Below are 16,326 nucleotides of genomic sequence, written 5' to 3'. Positions count from 1 at the left end.
GTTTCAAATACAATGTATAATAGGGGCTAGCATAATATTTTTGCCCAAAGTTTGCATGTTATTTTCCTTATATCTCTAAAAATGGTTCTAATGTTGCTATCTTTTATTATTATTATTTCTTATTTGAGAAGCAAAGGAAACAGAGAAAGAGAGTTTACCCATCCCCTGGTTCACTTCCCAAAAGCCCATGATAGTTGAGAGTGGGCCAGGGCAGAAGTGGAATTCAACCTTGGTCTCCCACACGGGTAGCAGGGAACCACGTACTTGAGCCGTCACTGCCACCTGACAGGGTACACATTAGCACGAAGCTGGAAGCAATCAGGAGAGGAGCCAGGATGCAATACAGGTGTCTTTTTAAAAATATTTATTCATTTGAAAGGCAGAGTTACAGAGAGGGGGCTGGGGAAAGGAGACAGAGAGCATCCATCCACTGGTTTACTATCAAAATGGCTGCAACAGCCATAGTTGGGCCGATTCAACACCGGGAGCCAGGAGTTTCATCTCCCATGTAGATGCTGGCACCCAAATACTTGGACCATCCTATGCTGCTTTTCCAGACTCATTAGCAGGAACACTGGACTGCAGGTGGCGCACCTAGGGACCTGAACCTATGCCTATACAGGATGCCAACACTGTAGCAGCGGCTTAAGCCTCTACTCCACAGTGCCAGGCCCAGGATGCAGGCATCTTCATTACAAACACTTGTCCTTGCAACCTGTTTTTATCCATTCGACCAAAACTCTGTTGGGCCTCTTAATTAAGTGCTAGGATACTAAAAAACAACCCCTCCCCCCAAATGAAACAGACACAATAATTCTCAGTCATCAAGGAATTCCTGCTTTCTGGTGGAGACCAGAATGTGAACAGTGGGAGAAATGCTGTTTGGAAGGCAGGGTAAGGGGTGGGTCTGGGGAGGCTGCTGGGAGGAGCTGTGGTGGAAGAGGATTGGTTCCCCGCGTGAGGGAGGAGCGAGGCGTTCTAGGCAGGGTTTGTGAGAGGGACAGGGGAAGGAGTGCTGCGACAAGTGCTGTGTGTTTTTCTCGTGTCATTTTCCAGTCCCCAGCGGTGATCAGCTGGAGCTGAACATGTTCTTCCTCTGGACACTTAGTGTGCCTCCTTGTGGATGGAAGTTTTTAACAACATCCATGACCCAATAACGAGGTACTCAGCACTGAAGCACCTTTCCCATTACCTCTAGGTGTTCTAGACTTTGCCATGTTAAAGCACATTGTGGCTTTCTCTTACCTGACCTTGTCCCGTCATTTACCTTCTAGCCCAATATCATGATGTGCAGCTGTGGAGAATTTAGCCAACTGCAAATATGTTTCCATGTGAAACTTGGAGTAACAGCTGTCGTCCTCCCCTTGAGCTCCCTGTATCTCGGTTTAGTCCTGAAGCCCTTCCTTCTCTCCTTCAGATCTATAACGAACTTTGCCCTCACCCGTGTTCTGACAACTACACGCACTGGTCTGCCTTCAGGATGTTTCTCTGGCTAGATCATCATCATAAATATTTTACATACTTCTGAGAGAGTGGACCTGTTTCTAGTAAAAGACAGTGGCAGAAGCACACGTACTGTTTGGGTCAGCCTTGGGCTGCTGCAGCTGTGTTGAGCCACCTACCCATGACCTTCATGTCTGTCCAGGTACTAGAGTTGGGGGCCCATAACTGGCAAGGGCAGTACTCACTGGGGGGGCACTGGGGAGGCGCACTGGTCTGCTGAGTCTATGTGATCAGTATTACGCTTTCAGATCAGACACAAATGAATTTATGTCCTGGCTGTGTGTCTGTGGACAAGTTGCTTTACCTCCCTGTATCCTGGTTTATAAAGTGGAGACTATAGTAACACTGATGCTGAAGGGCAGCCATAGACATTAAAGTTGATGTGTTCATCACACTTCTGAGCACAAAGTAGAAGGCCAGTCAACGTAAAGTCATCATCAGCAGCAGCATCAGGAGCATCATGATGTCATCTTCCTCAATGTCAAAGAAGATCAGATGGAAGAAGCGGGGGATCACTTCTGTTCCTAGAAAAACTCACTCTGCCAAGGGTAGAGTTGCTAAGAATCTTGTTTCTGCTTTCTGCCAGTATTTGTGACTTTGAGAGGGGCCACACTAGGTGTATCTTTACGCGAAGTCATTTAAGCATGGTCATCTTTGTTCCTAAAGTTTTCTCTTACAGTTGTTCCCAGCTTGATTTTGGTATGCATGTTACTATGATGCCATTTTTCCTAGAAATGGAGCTGCTGGCCCCTGCGTCGGGCTGTCTCCTGTATAGGACATTAGCCTGTTGCTGTGGGGCCCAGTGGTGGAGAGGGCTGGCTGACCCAGGACCAGTCTCTTCTTAGCAGCCATTAGTAGCACCATCAGTTTTCACGTTGCCAGTTATGCTCATTCAGAGGGTGGATTCTGTGCTCAAGTTTAAATCTTATGTCTTCTACTTGCTCTGACACCTACTTCTGTCATCCTGGGCAGCAGATTAATCTCTTTGTGCCTCCATTTCCTCATCCACAAAATGGGAGCAATGAGTAATGAAGATAAACAGGTTAGCACTCAGCAGGTACTCAGAACAGTGGCTCAGGCATGGAGCTGGTTTCTTGCTCACTCACATCCTGCTTGTGCCTCCTTTGGGGTGGGGAGTGGGTAGCTGTCCTATGTTTTTCTGCCATTGCACAAAAACGGTACTTGCTGTCTTTTCTCTCTTAGTCGCCCTGTGTTGTTTCCGTTAGAAATGGGCTGTGAGTGGAAGATCCAATGTAGTGAGTTCAAAGTGCTCTGGAATAAGATCAAATCCCAACCTGGAAATGAGCATTCATGTTCTATGCTGGAGCCACAAACTCCTGTGGTGAGTGAGCCTTGCAATCCTCTGGAGGGGGCAGGGCCTCGTTTCAGTGTCAAGGAAAGTGCAGCCAGCACTGGAGGGCAGAGCATCCTCACTGGGCAGGTGCAGAGTCACCCGGGAGACGGTGTGAGTCGACTCAGGTTCCCAGGCTGCAGACAATCCCTTGGTTTTTCTGTACCTGAATGGATGTCTTCCTTCCGTTAAGGGAAAACAACGTCCTCTCTGTGGTCTCAGAATGCTGGGAGAAGGAGTTGTTGTTATTTGGAAGGCATGTCTCTCCTTCAGGATTACAAGTAGAGCAGCTGGAACTTGGATGTCAGATTTGCATACCTGAGCTTAAAACCTGCTACATGTTGGCTCCAAAGCTCAGAATTTAATTTTAGCTCTGTTGCTTAGTAGCCCTGTAGGAGTTTACTGCTCAAGCTTCATGTTTAGGGTTTCTGACGGATTTCTTAGCTTTGTTTTGAGAGTTGTAAATCTCTGTAAATCTGACTTTCCAATAAAAATAAATAAATCTTAAAAAGTATATACTGTTACTTTGTAAGTGGAATCAAACAAGAATGAGGCCTGGAAGAAGGCGCCAGGTCTGCCAGGCCATGAAGTAGCATTGAGTATCTGATGTTCATGTCAGTCTAGAACAGGGATGCCCTGCATGCTCTCAGGACTCAGAAGTCTTAGTACATCTAACTGGGAAGCCAGGGTCACTCATACACTTCACATGTTATATTGTAATGGTTTCTCTGGAAGAGGTTTAAAGTCTTAGCATTGGATGCTGCTTGTGCATTTATCAATCTCTCTACCCTCTACACTTTCAGTCATCATCTGTTGCATATACAAGTGGAGATAAGTGACGTAAGCTCTTTTGTGAGGCTTACAAGGTCTTCAGTGCTTAGTTTCACTGCTTTCTTCTTCAGCCTTTGGTTATAAATCTTGCTTGTAAGATGGACCACAGATGGCTACGTTATTATTTACCTATGAGTTAATGAATATGGTAACTGTATTAGATATTGAATTCTCTTTCAAGTGCTGATACTCATTCCAAATGCCCACATCACAATGGACCTAAAACATGGACCTGTCTTGAAGGTTGGTTCATCTAAGGTTCAGTTGGGTTTCAGACATGTCCTTGCAGAAGTGATGTATTTATCCTAAAATCTGTGTCTGGTTGACATGAGAAGGTCATTTGAAGCTTGAATTGTGTGCTTTTCTGTCTGTGTTGAATAAGTCACCAAATACTCACTTCATTTAGCCCTCTGCTTATTGTGTAGGAAACTTAGAGATCCTGTTCATGAAAAACAATGCAATCTCATCTTTGGAAACATTTTCTAGGATTAGCGGATGATTTTCTCTGATGGATTCCTTTTGTATCTTCCTGTAAAGGTGACGGATTGATGGAATCAATTCTGAAGCAAAGCTTCTTAATATTCAGGACACACTGAGTGCTGAGGTATCAGACATTGTGAAACACAACAGCAAATGCACAGGCCATCTCTGCTACTAAGAAAACTTGTAGCCTAGTGAATGGTGGAGCACATGGATGAAAATGAACACAGAACAGGACATATTAGGTATAGTAACAGAAGACACACTTAAAGGCACTTAGGTTAGAAGACAGATTACTTTGAAGAAGCAGAAACTATTTACTCTTATGAAGAAGGCTTCTTTATGTTGGATAATTGATGAGGTTTCCTCCAACCTGGAAATCATCAAAGACTCCCAATCTTGAGGTTATGATTGTTTTATGCCGTATCAATTACCAGACCAGAGGATAGCTCATGAAAACGTTTCATTTTTGCAGTGGCATTTAAAACCAAGAGAGTAATCCATTTCAGATTATGCATAAATAATTTCTAAGAGCCTAAGATTGTATTAATCAGCTGTTTCTTTTGTAGTTTGCACCTCAGAATGAAGATTGGGTTTGGATTGGAACAAATGGATTTGAAAACTGTGAAGGGAATTGTAGGTAAACATGATGTTAAAGCCAGAATCATTCACTGAAAATGAATAATTTTAGACTCCCCCCGCCCAATAGATGTGTGGACCTGAAGATGGTTATGTTGAGGGCACAAGGCTAAAGTGATGGCTCAGTCTCTGTTGAAATGATTCTTTCAGTCTTTCTCAAGGACAGTTTGACATCGTCCATGGTCTCAAAATAAGGTGTTCTTCCTTTCAGAGTGGCCTGTGTTTATAATCTTTTTAATTTTACAGAGACAGAGGGAGATTTTGTTTTCACCCACTGGTCTATTCCTGAAATGCCTGCTATAGTGGTGTGTAGGTCGACTGAAGCCAGGAGACCGGAGCTCCTTCTGGGTTTCCCACACAGATGTCAGGGATCCAACTACCCGTGTCATCACTTGCCGTCTCCCAGGGTGCACACTAGTAAAAAGCTGGACTGGAGAGTGGAGCCAGGCCTGGAGCCCAGGAACCAGAGCATGGGATGCAGACAGGATCCCACTTAGCATCTTAGCTACCACCACAACTGCTTGCCCGCCAACCTAGCAGTAAATGCCTCTCAGAATGCCTGAAATTTCAAACAAAATGTCTTTTCATATATTCACTTCAGATAAATGAGTCCTGGGCCTGAAATTCAATGTCTCATCTAAAAATGAATTTTTCAAGGTAAAATGCCAGGGTACTTTATTTATGGAAGATGGAATGAAAAATACAAATTTATTTTTGGTATCAAAAAATTTTAAATCTATCCATTTAGAAAAACATTTCTAAAGTTCACAGAACAATGCCTCTCCTGAGAAGTAGATATGCTTTGATTGCAACTTTTTTTTTTTTTTTGGCCACTAAAAAGACAGCTTTTAGTTCTATTTTCTATGAACTTTTTGAGACATCTCAGCATGTCTGGGTATCAGACATGTGGTGAATTTGGCAAAAAAGACCATGGATTGTTTGAGTCTCATTAGCTCCTTTATAGCTCCCCTAAAACAGAGCTGCATTGAGCTAGCCCAGATGTCTTATCAGAATACCTCTCTGAGTTCAGGTTAATGAGAACGGGCACTCTAGTGCTGTCTTTGTAGTCCTGTGTGTCCACTCAGTTGGCCTATTTGGTGGCAGGGAAGTTATGACAGAGACCCTGAGAAGGAGTGGATCATGCTGACACACTAGCAACTGACGCCCAAGGACATGCATGCGAGGCAGAGAACTGAGGTTCATCTGTGGTGACCCCAGTGTCTTTTGCCAACAAGTTAGACACACAGTGAGAACAGGTCACACCAGTGCTTGACAGCAAAGTGAAGCAGTGCCTACAAGGGCCTTTTGTTTTTTGTCTTCCCATAAATAGCAGGTAGATGAATAAAAATAAGCAAGTGTAAAGCTTGGCAGAATATTCTGTGATGGTGGTGGTGGTTATTAGATGGCTGGGTGCCATTTCAAACTGATGACCCTTTTCATGTCTGACTTGGGAAAAGTTAGAGTTGTGCTGTCTGCGAGGGTGAGTGTCAACAGCTCATATAAGAGATTTGCCCAACATTGACATAAAGACACCATGCATGAAACACCTAAACAGCAGGAACAGCTCCTGAATTTTTTTGTGTTCTCTATCTTGATCTGATGGTTATACTGCAGCCGAGAGTAATATGTGTCCTGTGTAAGATAAGAAAATAATGCATTTGGTTTATGAAAGCAGTTTTAAAGCATGTCTGTGAAAAACATTGTTTTGTATCAAGATTTGGTTGACAGATGTAGTTTTGACATTCACTGCAAATATCAGACATTATTTTAAGTGCTTAAAAGTACTAACTCTTGAGTCTGGCATCATGATTTAGTAGGCTGAGCCTTTATTTGTGGTGCCGGCAAACATAGGAATAACTGGTTCATGTCTCAGCTGCTCCACTTCCAATGTAGCTTCTTGCTAATGTCCCTGGGAAAGCAGTGAACAATGGCCCAAGTTCTTGAGCCCCTGCAACCATGTGGAATACCCAGAGGAAGTTCCTGGCTCCTGGCTTCAGATCAGCCCAGCTCTATTACAGCTATTTAGGAAGTGAATCACTCACTATAGTTAATAATATTCTGAGAGACAGGGACTATCGTTTTTTCCTTTTTGAGCAACAGTGAAGCATATAGTGGTATAGCAACTTGGCCAAAGTCACAGAATTCATCTGTAAGGAGTAGGCATGGGATTCCCCAGATGGTAGTATCGAGTCCTTGTTAGTGGTTAATCTCTGCAAGCAAATTCTTCAGTTAATGCTGCATTCTGTATATTCCCACAAGTATATTGAGTTCTAGTTCCCACCAACAGAAAGTGAAATATATATAGGAAATCAAGTTAGTGTTTAGACCAATTTCTATGTTAAGTAATTTATAAATTTATTTTTATAAAAATATATAAATTTATAGAGAAAATATAAAAAGTAATCTGTAGAAAATGAGTACATTACACTATTGGAAGATAAAAAATGATTTTAAAGTATTGAAATTCTGAAATGTATGTTGTAAATGAAAGTATCATGTCTAGGTACTGAGTTTGGGGAAGCAGCATAGGCAAGAGGCAGGTGCAGGCTGTGCCCCCCTTTTTCCTCGCTGGCTGTCAGGCACAGGTCTGTGGTACTTGGGTGACTCAGCTGGGTGCGGATCTCCAGATCCCTCAAGGACACTCACTGTTTCAACAGCTGGTAGAGGCTCTTAGGATGCCAGAGGCTCTGCTGTGTGAATCCCTGGGTCAATGAGTAAAGGTTCCACCTTTTGGTGACCTCACACTGTAAGGATGAAAAACCACTGCTGATATTCTATCCACTTGAGGTTCAAGATGACTCTACATCAAACCCAGGCCCTCATTTGTGGACAAGGAACCTGTCTTGCAGATGGAGGAAACAGGATTAAAACTGAAGTTCTGCTTCCGCTTTCTTGTTCTTGTGGGGCTCTCTTGGATGGAAGGTTATACCTCTGCTCTTGGCTCATGCTCACCTCTGACAAGAGACAGACTGACTCATCTAACCTGCTGGTGGCTTTCCCCGGGGAAATCTTCCCCTCATTTCATAAACTGACAACTTTAAGCCTGTCTGATCCCTACACTGAGTTACTAATCACTTATTGTGGTTGGCTTACTGACATACTGAATAGTTTCAACAGTAATCAATATCTCACCTGAAAATGAGCAGATACATAAAATAAGACAACTCATACTTTTGAGAAAAAAGAAAGAAAAACGTGGGCGTTTGTCTTGGATGCGAAGATGCTGGCTGGCACTGACATGTACCACATCAGCATACCTGGGTTGGGTCCCTGGCTCTAGCTACTGATACTGGCTTCCCACTGATACGGCTCCATGGAGGCTCAAGGGGCTGGTTCTGTCTACCCATGCAGAGGTCCTCACTTAAGTTGCTAGCTGTTTGCTTCAGGCCCCTGGCAGTTCAGCAAATTTGAAATGTGAGCTGCTAAATTGAAGCTTTTTTTAAAAAAATCTGTTTTTCACATAGATTACTTTAAAAAATTAAGCTATCCTTATTGTCCCATATTGCTTCAAGAGCTGCCTTGATGAAGTGACACTGTGACACATCATATGTTTTGTTTATGATTTGTCTCTTGAATGTGTGCATGGTATCAGTGGATTCACATATATTCTAGGAAGGCACAGCTTGGTTGTTTTGGCATTTGTGTTTTTGCGTCTGATGAGAAAATGATTGGAGAGTTGAAGCAGCTGTTGATGGTTGTGCTGTGCAGCATCTCCTTCAGCGCATGTGTTACATACAGACCTAAGAAATGGCCCTTTTCAAGCCTGTGCAGTGGAGCCCACAGGTCTTGCCAACCATTCTTGGCTCTACTGCCTTGCAAATATTGGCTTCCTTCCCTTCTAATTAGCTCCCACGAACTAACTGGTTGATACTATCTGCACAAACAAGAGAACATAGCTTCTGCAAGGGTGAGACTACAAAGTCATTCTCTTTGGGTATTGGGCTGGCTGAAACTATTTTGTCTGGAGTAGACTGCGTTATTGACCAGCAATCCTTCATTGAAGCATACTTTGGGTTGAAACCAGGGCATTGGCTTTTCCATGCATGTCAGAAAACATGTCTCAGCAAGCTGATCGAAAATGAGACTTTGGATTTTATTCAAGATAAAAGCCGAAGACGACTGAATGTCTGGCTTGAACTCAGAGGTTTGATTTTTGCCAATTTTTGTTCTGTGGTTGTCCTAATCTTGCCTTGTAAGCAGTCTTAAGTCCTTTGATCTGAAAGTCTTATTAGCTGATATAGCATTGACACTTAATTGTATTCTTTCCTCTTACTTTGCTTTTGTTAAAACCATGGAGTTTTTGTTTGCTTGTTTAATTTCATAAGGGGATAGCCAGTACAGGGTCTAGGATACAACTGCTGAATATGCAGAGCAGATATTCTGCATCATCATGCCTTTTCCCACTATAAAAAATGCTCCACAGGAATGGATATTTATCTGTCCACTTCCCTTAGAAGTTTTCTGGTTGCCTGTCTGTGTGGGTCAACCTATCTTTGTTGTAGTTCCAGCAATTTCCAGAAATCAAATAGAGGCTCATTGACTTACATCTTAAAGGCTGAGCAACTCAGAATGAGAGCCAATGGATTTGGCCATTAATAAGGAAAATGAGCATGGCATGGAAAATTGCAGAAGGGAATGTTTTTCAGGCAGATAATTTCCAACCTCATCTGTAAATCAAATACCTGTAAAGGACTTGGGCAGATATTCTGTTTAGTAATTAAGGTGTCATTTGGGACACCTGTATCCTATGCCCAGTAACTGTGTTCAAGACTCAGCTCATGATTTATTTAAAGTGGGAGTACACACACTTGATCTTAGCCAAAAGGCTGAGAAGCAATTAAAGTGAGAGTAAATACACACTCACAAATGAGTGCAGGAAACCCCAAAGGAGACATGCCTACCATGGGAAGGTCAAAGTGCTGCCTACGAGGAGAGAGATGGGAGAAGGAAAGAGTAGGGAGGCCAACAAGGACCACTCCCATGTGCAGCATGTGGAACCATGTATGAATGTACCAACAGATGGAAATTTGGGCAGGGCTTGGTGTGCATAAAATTTTCTGAGCTTGCCGGCATCTCCATGTGAAGTTCAGCTTAAATAGATTCATAGCATCGCCTGTTTCTCAGTGCCAGAAACTTAGATGTATGATGGGAAAGTGCAGGTGGGTTGAGTTACAACTCAGAGAGACAAAAATTATGGAAGAATCTTCCAGTTCACTTATTCCCACTTACTACCTAATGTGTTGCTTTGTATTGGCTTCAGCCTGTGTAGCTCCCGTTGTTGTGGGAATTTAGGGAGTGGACCAGTGGATGGAAGAAATCTGTCTCTGCCTTTCAAATGAATCATAAAATTAAAATAAAAAATAATAACTAGCTTAAAGGACATGGGCCATTGTTGAGTACTCATTTTTGTGGTAGTTGCTTTTATGTTTGGCACATCTCATTTAATCTTCATAGTACTCCCATACTTATTGTTACATAAAGAGAATTTGAAAGAGATGAGTTAACTAGCAAATGTCAGAGCAATATTTGAACCCTGTTCTTTTTCTTCTTTTCCTTTAAAAAGTTATTTTCCATAATACAGTTTTATAGGTATAGGAATTCTTCCATTCTCCTTCCCATTTCCCCCTCCTGCCATTTTCATTTAATTTAGCACAATACTTTAGTCTCTTAGTAACAATTGCTTTCTGTTATTTAAATGTGTCATGGTATGATAGGTATATGCAAAGGTAGAAAATCTAGCATCATACTGTGAAAATATACTTAAATGTTTCATTGGGAGTCCTACTTTTCTTTGGGAGTAGAGACATGTACTGCAACATATCTTTACTTCTGGATATGCTAGTCTCCATTATACAGTTCATCTATGAGAATATTTGTACATGCTTGAATACCTGTATCTGTTTATTTTGTACTTTGCATAAAGACTATCTTAGTATTTATCTTTCTGGGAGCAGATTACTTTAGTCAGCATAATGGTATCTAATTGGGACCATTTTGTTGCGAACAGTAAGATTTTTTTTTTCAATGGCTGAGTAGAGATGTACCACAATGTCTTTATCATTCCTCTGTTGACAGGCATTTGGGTTGTTTCCATGACTTCGAAATTGCTGTTTGTGCTGCTATAAGTATAGAGTGCAGGTTGCTTTTTCGTGTGCAAATTTCATTTCATTTGGACTTAGTCCCAGGAGTGAGATAGCTGGGTTGTATGACAGATCAGTTCTCTGTTGTCCAAGCATTCTCCAATGTCCAAGCATTCTCCATACTGACTTCCAGAGAGGCTGCGGTCATCTGCACTCCCGCCAGCAGTGGACTAGGATGTCTTCCCCACATCCTCACCTGCAGTTGTTGCTTGTTGACTTCTGTGTGTATGCCATTCTCACTAGAGTTAAGTGGAACCTTGATGTGCATTTTATTTGCATTTCCCTAACAGGTAGGGAGCCTGAGCATTTTTTATGTGTCTATTAGTCATTTGAATTTTTAAAAAGTATCTGCTCATTATCGCTTTTTGACTGTTTGGCTAAGATCAAGTGCAAAATATATGCTCATGTCCTTTGCCTGTTTCTTAATAGGGTTGTTTGTTTTGCTATTGTTGAGCTTCTGAGACTCTTAATAGATTTTGGATATTAGTCTACTATCTGTTGTGTAGTGTGCAAAGATTTTCTCCCATTTTGTTGGTTGCTTCTTTTGCTTCATTGACTGTTTCCTTTGCTGTACAGAAGCTTCTTAGCTTGATGTAGTCCCATTTGTTTATTTTGGTTTTTACTGTGCTTTTGGTGTCTTTTCGAAGAAGCTTTGTTTATGCCAATGTCTTGTGGAGTGTTCCCTATGTTTTCTTCTGATGATTTGATGGTTTCTGGGTGCATGTTTATGTCCTTGATCGCTTTATAACAGATGTTGTATAAGGTGAAAGAAAAGATTCTTATTTCTTCTGCAGGTGGATAGCCAGTAATCCCAACAGCATTTATTGAAGAGACCAACATTTCTCACTGGGTTATTTTCAGTTACCTTGTTGATTAGTTGGCTGTACATATGTGGGCTCACTTCCAAGGTTTGAATCTGATTCTTTCTGACTCTGAAGATCATGACCCTCTGGACACAGTGTGAGAATGCTAAAACTCACAGAAGGGATAGTTAGTCAGGATGCTTATTCATGAAATAGCTGGATAGAGAATGCCAGGATCCAACTGAAATGATGGTATCCTTTTACTCTCAGGTACCATCCTGTGAAAACTCAGAAAGAAAGGACTTCCCTTTTCTGATTTTTTTTTGTGCTCTACCTGGTACCATTGTGGAGAAGGTAACCTCTAGGAATGAAGAATTCTTACCCATCCAAAGTCTCTGGGGCACCTTTGGTTTCCCGTCAAGTTGATTGTACTGAAGATTAGTGACTCAGTCTCAAGCGTAAACTAAACTTGTTCCACCTGCTTTCTAATCTAGTCAGAAATTCAAACAATTCTATTCCCTTGTTAAGATGACTCAGAGTATGCAAAGGAATCCAAAGTGGAAAATGTGGACGATTTTTCACTACCTGTAAAGGTTAACCACAGCCCTCAAAGAGGAAAGAAAATGCTGGGGATCATAAATTCCCAATTTATAGAAGAACAAGTTGGCTTGTAAAATGTTGTCATAGGGGAGTTGATGTAGGATTGTGAAAACCTTCAGTAATCTCCTTTGATAGGAGTAAGATGCTCGTTACTAGTATCTGTTTCTCTCAGAATTAAGTTATTTAGACTTCTATGTACTTAAGAAACATTTCAATTTCTTTTTAAGGAGGTATATTGATTTCTATGACTCATATACACAGAATTTTAAGTCATAAAAGATAACATTTTTAATTATAGTAGACTGAAAATGTATATTCTGTGATATTTAGCTGTTAGATAAGTAGCATAAATGACTAGAGTCATCAATATCATTCGTTTTCGCAGCACAACTTCAAGTTTCCTATTTTGCCTTCAACTATACTTTCTTATTATATTATAATATAGTTTATATTATTATAAACTGTGCCTAGTTTTAAAAACAAATATCCAGTGATAGGACAAATTAAAGCATTGGGCTTGCTTCTTCTTATTTTGCTTGTTTATTTTTCACGTGAAAGAGTTACCTAGAAAGAGTGAGAGAGAGGGAGAGAGATCTTCCACTCACTGGCTCACTCACCAAATGGCCACAATGACCAGAGCTGACCTGATGCAAAGCTGGGAGCCAGTAGCTTCTTCTGGGTTTTCCACGTGGTGCAGGGCCTAAAGACTTGGGCTACCCTCTGCTGTTTTCCCTGACCAATAGCAGAGAGCTGGATTGAAAGTGGAGCAGCTAAGACTTGAACAGGTGTCTGTTCTGGTGCTGCAGGTGCAGAATTAACCCTAAAAATCATTTCCTTTCACTAAAATGTAAAAGTATTTTTATACTGATTCCTCTGTCACTGTCTGTTTAGGAAGGTTCTAATTTTTCATTATTGTAGTTAATGGTGCAGAGAACATCTCTAGGCAAAACATTTATTCATGGTTTAAGCCTCACTCTCTGGATTGTTTTTCTTTCTAGGTGAACTTATACTCCTGCTTCTTTGTTGTGTGTGGGGGGCATTTTAAAAAGTTCATAGAAATAGAGTTAAAAGGTAAATTTCATTGAGTGCAAAAAGATGGGGCCATTGCTTCTACAGCCCAGCACTTGTCTGTTTCTCTGCCTGTTCCCCTCTTTGCCTCTATGCCTAGGAATGTGTTGGCTTCCCATAGCTGAGAGCCCTTGGGCACTTTGCCATTTCCTCCTAGTTTTTCCTTATCTCCCATCATCTTGTAGATTGTTCCTTAAACATTTTACAATTCTCTGTCTCTCTCAAAAAAATTATTTATTTTTATCGGAATGGCAAATTTACAGAAAGATCCTTTGTCACTCGTTCACTTCCCAAATGCATGCAACAGCTGGAGCTGAGCCCATCCAAAGCCAGGAGCTTCTCCGAGTCTCGCACGTGGGTGCAGGATCCCAAGGCTTTGGGCCATCCACTACTGCTTTCTCAAGTCACAAGCAGGGAGCTGGAGCAGTCGGACTGAACTGGTGCCCACAAGGGATCCTGGCACATGCAAAGTGAGGACTTCAGCTGGATTCCAATCACTTCCTTTTAATGTACTGTCTGATCCTTACTGAGATCCTACTTGAATTATTCTAAATGCAGAGAGACTTTCTTTTCATTCTCTTTTGGGTTTGGGACTTCGTACTGCAGAGTAGGGAGTTCAGTCCGCCCAGATGTAATCTGGTGTTAGTGAATTAATGTACTCTCATACCGTTATAAGCAAATTGTTATGGGAACCTAGAGAAGGGAGCCATGAATTCTTCCATGCAGTTTTGTTTTTTAAATGCTTGAAGATACCTTCCCTGCCACATGTTTTCATTCTTTTGTTTCATTTGGATAATAATGGTTCAATTGTTCCATTTCCCTTTTTACTGAGGCCTTGTGTGGCTAATCCCTTATGCTTTTCCTTCCTTCCTACGCAGTTTGCACATCTGTATATATAAAGTCATCTATGTACACTGTGAATTCATCCCTCACCCACATGTTTGCTCATGACTTCCCTTGCAGAAGACACCCGCAGAGTTCTGGGAGCAGAATGGATTTTTGGCATTTCTCCACATGTGAGCTTATTCCTTGGTCCTTAAATGAAGTAGAAAGCATGGAGCAAAGTAGTTAACTTCTTTTCACATAGCTTCAGCCTAAATCTTAGCTGTCATTTTTGCAGGACGAATGCCAAAGTGGTCATCAAACTTACCAGGGCTCTTAGTGATTCAAAGACCTCTTAAATTGAATGGTAATCTTTCCTGTGTTTGCCAGGTCATCACTGACAGAGTCTTGGATTGCTGTGGCAGATGAGGCTTTTGCAGGATTCACTGGGTTACTCCAAGGTCCTAGCCTGAGGACAGGCATTTGGTGCAGCAGTTCAGACTGCTTGGAACTCTCGCATCCCGTAGCAGAGTGCCTTATTTCGAGTCATGGCTCTGCTCCTGATCCCAGACTCCCACTGATAAACACCTGTGAAGGTAATAAATAATGGCTCAGGTATTCTAATTCATGATACCTATGTTGGAGAGATCTGGATTGAATTCCCAGCTTTTGACTTTGCTCAGTCCAAGTCCCAGCTATTGCAGGCATTTCGAGAGTGAATCAATGGATGAGAGTTGCTCTTTATTTCTCCATATCTCCTCATTTCACATAAAATAATAAATAGATGTAACACAAACTGCAAAAAATGTATAAAACTTTTACTCTAGTTAAAAATAAACGATAATTTAGGAAATATGGCTAATCTAACACTATATTTCAGTCTCTTAGAATATAAATGACTCAGTATACGCTTTTTTTTAAAACTTTTTTTTAAGATTTATTTATTTTATTACAGTCAGATATACAGAGAGGAGAAGAGACAGAGAGGAAGATCTTCCGTCCGATGATTCACTCCCCAAGTGAGCCTCAACGGCCGGTGCGTGCCGATCCAAAGCCGGGAACCAGGAACCTCTTCCGGGTCTCCCACGCGGGTGCATGGTCCCAAGGCATTGGGCCGTCCTCGACTGCTTTCCCAGGCCACAAGCAGGGAGCTGGATGGGAAGTGGAGCCGCCAGGACTAGAACCAGCGCCCATGTGGGATCCCGGGGCGTTCAAGGCAAGGATTTAGCCGCTAGGCCACGCCGCCGGGCCCAGTATACACTTTTTTTAAAAAAGGAGTTATTTATTTTTATTTGAAAGTCAGTTACAATAGAGAAAGGAGAGAGAGGGATCTTTCTACCTGCTGGTTCACTTCCCAAATGGCCACAATGGCCAGAGCTGGACTGATTCAAACCCAGAGACCTGAAACTGCCTCTGGGTTTCCTACATGATCTCAGGGATCCAGACACTTGGGCCTTTTCTCTTGCTTTCTCAGGTGCATTAGCAGGAAGTTGGATGTGAAGTAGAGCAGCTGGGACTCAAACTGGCACCCATATAGGATACCAGCACTGCAGGTGGAGGCTTAACTTGCTATGCCACAAGAGCCAACATCTCAGAGTGTTTTCCACCACAGGTAAAAATAAGGGTGATTTCCTTCAAATTCAACATACAAAATTTTCTACACTTACAGTGGGAAAGTAATAAAGACAATTATGTTGGAAAAGAAAAACGTAAGGAAACAACTCACTGGTATAGGAATAAGAGGGGCTTGGGATTTAACTATAGATTTCTCAAGGTGAGGCAGCTTTGGACAAATCCCTAAACTCTTTGATCTAGGGAGCATTCTTTGGTAGAATGAGGATAACACCAGTGCATCAAGTCACTACCTGGCTGCTGGGGGGCTCCTAGAATCACACGTGGAAGGGAGTTGAAAGTGGCGGGGCTTCAGCACAGGAAGACTCCAGTGCTGCTATTTTTTGGGAAGCCTTGTACAAGCAGAAGTGAATGGGGAGCCCAGCAGGAATCACTTTTCCTGACATTTTGTCTATTGTCATCCTCAGTTCTTTTATGGCCATTGTTCTTCCACTTTCAGCCTATTGCCAAAACATTT

The 16,326-nt window shown here is 41.9% G+C and overlaps 1 protein-coding gene across 1 annotated transcript in view; it reads left to right on the top strand.

Moving 5' to 3' along the window:
- The window catches only part of CRYBG1 (crystallin beta-gamma domain containing 1), a 192,819-nt gene that overhangs the window by 1,035 nt on the left and 175,458 nt on the right, over positions 1-16,326 (top strand). The window lies entirely within an intron of this gene.

The sequence above is a fragment of the Ochotona princeps genome, chromosome 1, assembly GCF_030435755.1.
Source record: "Ochotona princeps isolate mOchPri1 chromosome 1, mOchPri1.hap1, whole genome shotgun sequence".
In the NCBI taxonomy this organism is placed as follows: domain Eukaryota; kingdom Metazoa; phylum Chordata; class Mammalia; order Lagomorpha; family Ochotonidae; genus Ochotona; species Ochotona princeps.
The sequence above is the reverse complement of the archived record's forward strand: the minus strand, read 5'-3'. Positions and strand labels throughout refer to the sequence as shown.